This window comes from Chanodichthys erythropterus, chromosome 3 (genome assembly GCF_024489055.1).
Source record: "Chanodichthys erythropterus isolate Z2021 chromosome 3, ASM2448905v1, whole genome shotgun sequence".
NCBI classification, from domain to species: Eukaryota; Metazoa; Chordata; class Actinopteri; order Cypriniformes; family Xenocyprididae; genus Chanodichthys; species Chanodichthys erythropterus.
In genome coordinates this window covers 27,411,616-27,420,141 of record NC_090223.1, presented here as the reverse complement: position 1 = coordinate 27,420,141, position 8,526 = coordinate 27,411,616, and positions in this window count along the sequence as shown.

The following is an 8,526-nucleotide window of genomic DNA, read 5'->3' as shown; positions in this document are numbered from 1 at the left end:
TAGTGACAATTGGACTTAAACTAAAGTGTTATCAAAATAAGTTTTTTTTTTTTTTTTTTTTAGTTTCTGTTAACATTTAATTTGTTTCAGTTTTTTTTTTTTTTTTTAAAGGTGCCATAGAATTGAAAATTAAATTTACCTTGGCATAGTTGAATAACAAGAGTTCAGTAAATGGAAATGACATACAGTGAGTCTCAAACTCCATTGTTTCCTCCTTCTTATATAAATCTCATTTGTTTAAAAGATCTCAGAAGAACAGGTGAATCTCAACATAACACCCACTGTTACGTAACAGTTGGGATCATTAATATGTACGCCCCCAATATTTGCATATACCAGCCCATGTTCAAGGCATTAGACAAGGGCAGAACGTCTGGATGTGCACAGCTGAATCATCAGACTAGGTAAGCAAGCAAGAACAATAGCGAAAAATGGCAGATGGAGCAATAATAACTGACATGATCCATGATATCATTATATTTTTAGTGATATTTGTAAACTGTCTTTCTAAATATTTTGTTAGCATATTGCTAATTTACTGTTAAATGTGGTTAAAGCTACCATTGTTTATTACTGTATTCACAGAGACTGTTGTTATTTTAATTTTTTAAACACTTGCAGTCTGTATAATTCATAAACACAACTTCATTCTTTATAAATCTCTCCAACAGTGTGTAATGTTAGCTTTAGCCACGGAGCACCATCACACTCCTTCAGAATCAATGTAAACATCCAAATAAACACTATACTAACGCGATTAGACGTGCTGCATGACGAACACTTTGTAAAGATCCATTTTGAGGGTTATATTAGCTGTGTGAACTTTGTTTATGGTGTTTAAGGCAGTCGCGAGCTCGGGGGTGGGGAGAACGAGAATTTAAAGGCAGCTAAAAAACTGAATAAAAAAAAAATCTATGGGGTATTTTGAGCTGAAACTTCACAGACACATTCAGGGGACACCTTAGCCTTATATTACATCTTTTGAAAATGCGTTCTTGGGCACCTTTAAGTTTTTAGGTTTAGTTAGCTATAAAAGCATTACTCTTATTGGTAGTGTTGGTTTGAACAGAAGTATTAACTGCGATTAATTCAATTTAATATTTTTATTGCACCAAACATTGATAGTGGTGTAAACAGGTCTTGTAGCCTGTAGCAATTATCATTAGCTTTACATAAACTACAGGTTTATCAGTGGTTTGGTCTGTCCCTAATCCCTATTTAGATAGTAAACGTGCATGTGTGGTGTTTGAATTGGAAAGTCTGTTGGAAAACATATGTTTGAGGAAACCAGCTTTCCTAACCTAGAGGAAACAGTACAATCCCCGAAGACAGACAGGAAGTCCACGCAGCAGGACACCAGCTGACTGACATCACAACACACACATGCACATACACACACATAACCAATGCCCCATAAAGATTCTCAAGGGCCACTCGACTCCATAATTTAGTCCAAGGTGCACACATTCATTTTCTCAAGATGGCAGAGTGAGAGCTCAAGATTTTCCACCCCTCCCTCAAGGCCTGACTGGTTTCCTGCAGGCCATCCCACCCCCTGCGGTGCGGCACGCAGACAGATCGCTGACATTCAGGCATTGGGCCGCAAGCTCGCAGGAATTCCCTGACAGAGACATAATGGCCTCCGGAGCACAGCGGCTCCTTTGGATTTGTTCCCTTGACTTCACACGTCTTCCCATCTCCTCCTGCGCACACAAAATGCCCTGTCAAAGAGGTCAGTGCTCAGGGTCATCAGTCACGTCACAGGGTCGTTTCCCGTCGATATTCGGCTTGATGTGTGCATCCCCGACATGTGGATCGGTGCTTGCATTTGTAAGGCTCTGGAACCCTGCCACTCTTCCTCTCTCCTCACCTGCAGCTCCACAGCGGGATTCCTCTGACATTCCCAGATCGTAAAACTCACAAGGATGTTGTTTCTGGTCCAACCCCCCCTCTACTGTAGCGTGTGAACTGGCCGTTCAGTCGGCGGACCCCATGCATCCTCTGAGGGTGCGTCCATTTTTTTCATGGTTGAGGGCCAGAGAGGGTAAACTGCTCCAAGCGTTTTAAGACTTACAATAATGCAGTTCTTCTGGTGTGATGTCAGAATTTCTTCCCACAGTTGTCAAATCTCCAAATATATATACTATAGAGCTGTTTAGTAAAGTGTGAAGCCTGTGTCTTCCTATGTATTCATCACCATCACTCAGTAGCTATGTTTCCATCCAAAATTGCGAAATTAACTTGTGCACAAATTTAGAGTATCCGAATAAAGCAGAGTTTCCATCCAAGTAGTCAAATAGAACAAAATCGTCACTTTCTGATAAACTGGTGTTAAATATCACTAAGAAAAATGGAAGTTGCTGCAGTAGAAGACACTGTATATTATAATTTTCATATATAATAAATTACTTGTGCCTAAGAGCACACAGACGAAACAGACTAAATGCTGTCATGTTATCTTGCCTTCAGATGCCTGGTGTTTGGGAACGCTTCTTGGAGGGAATTATACTGAACCACTTTAACGACAGACTTTACATGCTCAGACATTACAGAATGACCAAAACAGCATTTGAGATTTTGTGCAATGAGATCGGTTGGCTGGTTGGTCCAGTTATGCCATCCCATCATAAAGTCTTTTTGATGTGCATCATGGAATTTATTCTGTAAAAGTGTTTTCATCGTAGTTTATGTGCATATTTTCTTATCACATAAAAATTGATCTTACTCAGTTGAGCGCATATGTTTTTTTATGAGCATTTTTAGAATTTATGCACATCTTGGCGTTTCCTTCCAGTGTTTTTTATGCGATATCCACAAATGGATGAGAACATATCTAGTGTTAATATTGTTAATATAATATTGTTATATTTTTAATGTGTGTATGGGCAATTATATATATATATATATATATATATATATATATATATATATATATATATATATATACACACACAGACACACAGAGTCAAACCAAAATTTATTCAGACACCTTGAACATTTCATTCATTAATACAGTTTATATGGAAATAAAATATGGCAAGATCTCAGAAAAAGAAAAATATCTTAATTATGTCAGATATCACTTAATCAAAACATGGTCAGGTCAAAGTGTAATAAGTGTAATAATTTTTGGTTCCAAATTTTGATCAATTTTACTGGTAGTCCACTGTATGAGGACTTTTTTGAGTATAATATGTCACAGTTTACTTTATTTTGCTATCCTCATCATAAATGAACTATAGTGTCCTGCACCCACTATTAAAAAAATATTTAAAAAAAGTTATATCTAGTGTCTGAATAATTTTTGGTTTGACTGTATACACATACACACATATATACAGTTGATATATACATACAGCAAGTCTTTGGCATATTAGTATTTTCACCAAAAAAATGGTGTTAATCTAATTAACTAATAATCCAGTGAGATTTTTGTTTGCACAAGGAGACTGACAGCAGCCAGTTTGCTCCACGTGGAGATCTGATCTCACCATCAGAGTCCATCTGGGATTACATGAAGAAACAGAAAAAAACTGAGGCAGACTAAATCCAAAAGAACTGTGGCAATTTCTCCGAGACGTTTGAAGACCTGCAAAGCTAAAGTACTGTGAAAGGTTTTAGGCACTTGTGTAAAAATGCGGTAAGTGAGGATGCGTTCAAGAATAATGTCATAAATAGATTTTATTTATCAGTTAACATTTATTAACTCAAATCAATATTCTATGTGACCACTCTTTGCATTTAAAACAGCATAGGTACACTTGCTGAGTTTTTCAGGTAGCTTTGCAGAAATGTTTCTTTAAGTGATTTAGAGATGTTGCCACAGTTCTTCTAGAATAAGTCTGTCTCAGTTTTTTTGGTAACACTACAGTATGGGGAACAATTCTCACTTTTAACTAGTTGCTTATTAGCTTGCATATTGCCTGTTTATTAGTACTTAGAAAGCACATATTAATGTCTTATTCTGCATGACCTTATTCTACATCCCTAAATCTTACCCCATACCTAAACTTAAACATTACAACAACAACCTTACTAACAATTAATAAGCAATAAATTAAGAGTTTATTGAGGCAAAAGTTGTAGTTAATGGTGAATATGTGTTCCCCATACCAAAATGTTAATGCTTTTTCTGTTTCTTCATGTAATCCCAGGTGGACTCGATGATAGTAAAATCAGATCTTGAAAGTGCATATCAGCAGTTGTCAGACTCTTGATTTGTAAAAAATCTCACTGGATTGTTACAATTAATGACAAAAGCAATGTTTTGAAATATAAACGGATATTTCCTACTGACACACTACAGCAAAAGATACAAATAACTTTAGCTTTAACCATTTGTGTGTGTGTAAAAATACTTTTGCATGGTACAGTGTATAAAACATATATATACACATATATACATATACATACATATACATATATATACATATAAAAAAAAAAGTAGACATGAAATATTCAATGGAGTTATTTTAAAATGTATATTTTCTTAAAACTTAGAAAAAGAATCCAAGAACAAAATAGTCTATTACAATGTACAAAACAATTGGCCTAGCAACAAGATGAACTCTGCAACAGTACAGTAATATTATTACTGAAGTCCTCTAAGGTCATTTTCACATAACTGAGATGCAAGATGGTGCAAGTCAGTGGAGTGATACGGCAAGACATGAAAGTAGCTCCTATTTCAGAATGAGCAGTCTGATATACAGCATTGCCGTGGATGAGGTTAAATATTAGGAAATATCTGACCGACTGTCTAATCAGAGTCACTCAGGTATCCCAGAGAGCCGTGTTATCAAACGGAATACTGAGAACATTTAAAGGATTGTCAAAAGACAGAAACAGACTAAAACTACAACAAAAAACACTGCAGTCACCTGCATATAACAAAGTAGTGCCACGTGCGCCATGAAACAACACGTGCAATATGTAAAGCTCTTCAGCAAACAGCTCTAATTTGAGTCTTAATTACCTTTGACTGGCTCCAAGTACACTTAGGAGAGGCTCCCTACTGCCCAGAGTCCTCATTCTCCTTATTCAATAATAAACAAACATATGCACTCAAACCCAACCACATGCACACACACTCATTTAATACACTCATCTGCAAGTAGATTTAAGACACTCTCTGCATAGTTTCCTGTTTACTACTGTTTACCACTCATTAGCTTTGGCGCTGGATGTTTGGATGCTCTCACAGGAAAGACTGGCTCTCTGTCGGACTGACTGTCTCTTTCATTTTATCCCCATCGCTTTCTCTCTCCACCGTCTGGCCCGCATGAGTCTGTCACAAATGGATACACAGACAGGATGGTCTGCACAAGTGGCTGCCAGAAACACACAAAAGGAGTGAGAGAGAATAAGTGCTGATGTTAAGAGAAATGAACTTTTATTCCATAGTGCCGCAAGAGCTGAGAGGTCAACAACTGCTGACTACTAATATCATAACAGACTGAAAGAAGATTGATTTATCTTGTGTGGTGAAGAAACATCCATTCCATCCAAAGTAACATGCAGTGGCCACAAAAAAAATCATTTGGACACTTAAATCACACTTACAAAAAGCATGAATGTCATTGAATTTGCAAAATATCAAAGCAAATGGCATTTATTTATTTATAGAAAGATATCACAAGAACACTTTTGAAGAAAAACATTTTTAAAGTGAACTACACCTGTGTGAACTAGGGGTGTCAAGATACCATAAACATATCTTACTATTACCAGCTGAAGTATCACAATACCGTGCAGTTTTTTTAATTCATAATTCAAATCTACAAAATGCACCAAATTTTCATGTATACATAGATGTAAATGAAAACTACTAAACTAGATGAGAATGAATAAATAACTGGCTATTGTTACCAATCAAATGAAATCAGTGTAAATCAATCCATGTTGACACTGCAGAAGTGGCACAGAAGCTGCATCTGAAGTGACATAGGCCGCATTTACACTGCAGGTCCTGATGCCCAATTCCGATTTGTTGACTATATCCGATTTTTTTGATGACCAGCTACATCTTCTATTAAAATGGACCCACATCCATTTACACTATACACTTGGAAAAACAACCAAACGTAGATGTACTGACCCGATAAAGCTTAGGCCGAAAAGGAAGTAAAAACGGCGAGATATGCAATGGATGTAGATAAAAGAGAAATATCCGATCTGTCCGCTTACATGGCAGATGCAAATGCACATATCTGATTTATATATTTTCAGTGCCACATGCGAGGGAAGAAAATCGGAACTGGGTCACCTGAACCATGTAATGTAAATGCTGCCTTAAATGTTTTTATACTGACAGTTTAATGCTGCTCAGAGGTATTAAAACACTGGAATTACAATTGCATAAATAATGTTATGAGATTAATATTTCAAATATAAAATTCTGAATATAGAAATATGACATTTCAGAGGGAATATGAAATAATACGCCTACTTTTAAAATGGAAACCACCAGTAGGCGGCAGCAAGTCCTAATGGTCGAGTCACTAAATTATTTATTCAAGTGATTCGTTCAAAATGGCTGATGACGAAAAAGGTGACTGGCTGTGTCTGAAATCACCCCCTACACCCTTAAATAGGGCTTTCTTTGAGGGAACAGCCATTTGTTGTGGTGGCCGAAACCATAGTGGACGTTATCGAGTGCACTCATTCAATCGCACAATGCACCACAATAACGAGTGTACAGCCAATGTACACTCAATGACTATAGGATGCGCCGTGATAGTTGCATGCCGAATGAATTCCCACAGCTGAATCATCCATCCATCCATTTTCCAAACCACTGGTCCAATGTGGCTACAGCGTAATATCATACAGGTATAAATTCCTTTTTAATTGATTATTAAATTGTTTAATTAAGGTTTATACATTTGTTTCCATGATAAATCTTTTCATCTTACTACTGGAGCTGCCAGTTTGCCAAGTTTCAAACAATTATTAAACAACAAGCACAAACCATGAGTGTCCAGATTCACTCACTCGTTTGCATTCACTCCTTCAAGTGAACTATATTAGTGGAATAATGTAGGGCATAGTAACTAAGGGTATAAAAGGGTCGATTTCGGACACAGCCACTGTTTTTTTTTAATGGCTCATTGAACGGCTCACGTTCAAAAACATAGATTCATTCAGAAACCAAACACCCGCTGTGGTGTTCGGAGAAGCGCAACAGTTCTAATTTGTTTATTTATTTTTATTGGCGAAATACAGTGAAAATATCAATATTATTGACAATGTTGTCTAAACTGTCATTTAAAGGGTTAGTTCGCCCAAAAATGAAAATTCTGTCATTAATTACTCACCCTCATGTCGTTCCACCACACCTGTAAGAACTATGGCGAGTCATATACCTCTCGGTTTTCATCAAAAATATCTTGATTTGTGTTCCAAAGACAAAAGAATGTCTTACATGTGTGGAACGACATGAGGGTGAGTAATTAATGACAGAATTTTCATTTTTGGGTGAACTAACCCTTTAATAGGCACGCATTTTAAGGATTGATAAGAACCAAGTCCAAATGTGCTACTGGATGTTGATAAATGGAATTGCGACATTTACCATTGATTTTTGCCAATGCTAAAAAGCCAAACCTTGATCTCTTACTTGAGTTTGAAGCAAAGTCCCTTTCAAGTAAAGTCTGTTTACTCGGTGGCCATTATTGCATCGCCGCCGCGCAGCTATTTCAGGCATCCAAGACCAAGTCCTATCTATTTGAATGGGGGAATCCTGAAATCTCAAAAACTGCTAGCCAAACTCACAATTAAATAACATATTTCAAATCAGCAACAAAATCTGACATGAACTGCCCCATTAATGTTGTTTCTTATGCTAAAATAGCGTTAAAAAAAGCTTATTTTTCAGGCTAGACCAGCCTATGCGCATTTGCAATCCTAAACGCGAGTCTCAGGTTTCTATGGGAACCGGAGATTCTAACGGCAGCTGCAGTGACGCAATGACTTTAACAATCAGCGATTGGCTGTTTTATTTAGAAGGTGGGACATATTACGTTGCATTATGCATAGACATCACTTTCCCGCCAGAGCCATAGGGCCAGAACGCGCTCCCTTAGCTGGACTGAGTGGCAAAAGAACCTGCTGCATGACTGGATTTAATAGAGGAAACTGCGAAAACGCGAGCGAGGATTGGGCTCATACTAGGTTGGGCTATATGAAATCCCAAGTCTGCCAAAATTAAAAATAAATACATAAATAAATATACAAAGAAATGTTACAAAAGCGAAAATAAATAAATATATAAATAAAATATACATAGAATAGCATAAAAACAAAAATAAATACTTATTTATAAATTTTTTCCTTATTTATGTATGTGTATATATATATATATATATATATATATATATATATATATATATATATTATACATTACATTTATTCATTTCGATTTTTATTTATTTCCATATTTGTTCATTTCTACATTTCTTTATTTTCACTTTTATGTATTTTTACTATGATTTTTACATTTCTTATTTCGTAGGGTAATAAGAGTGC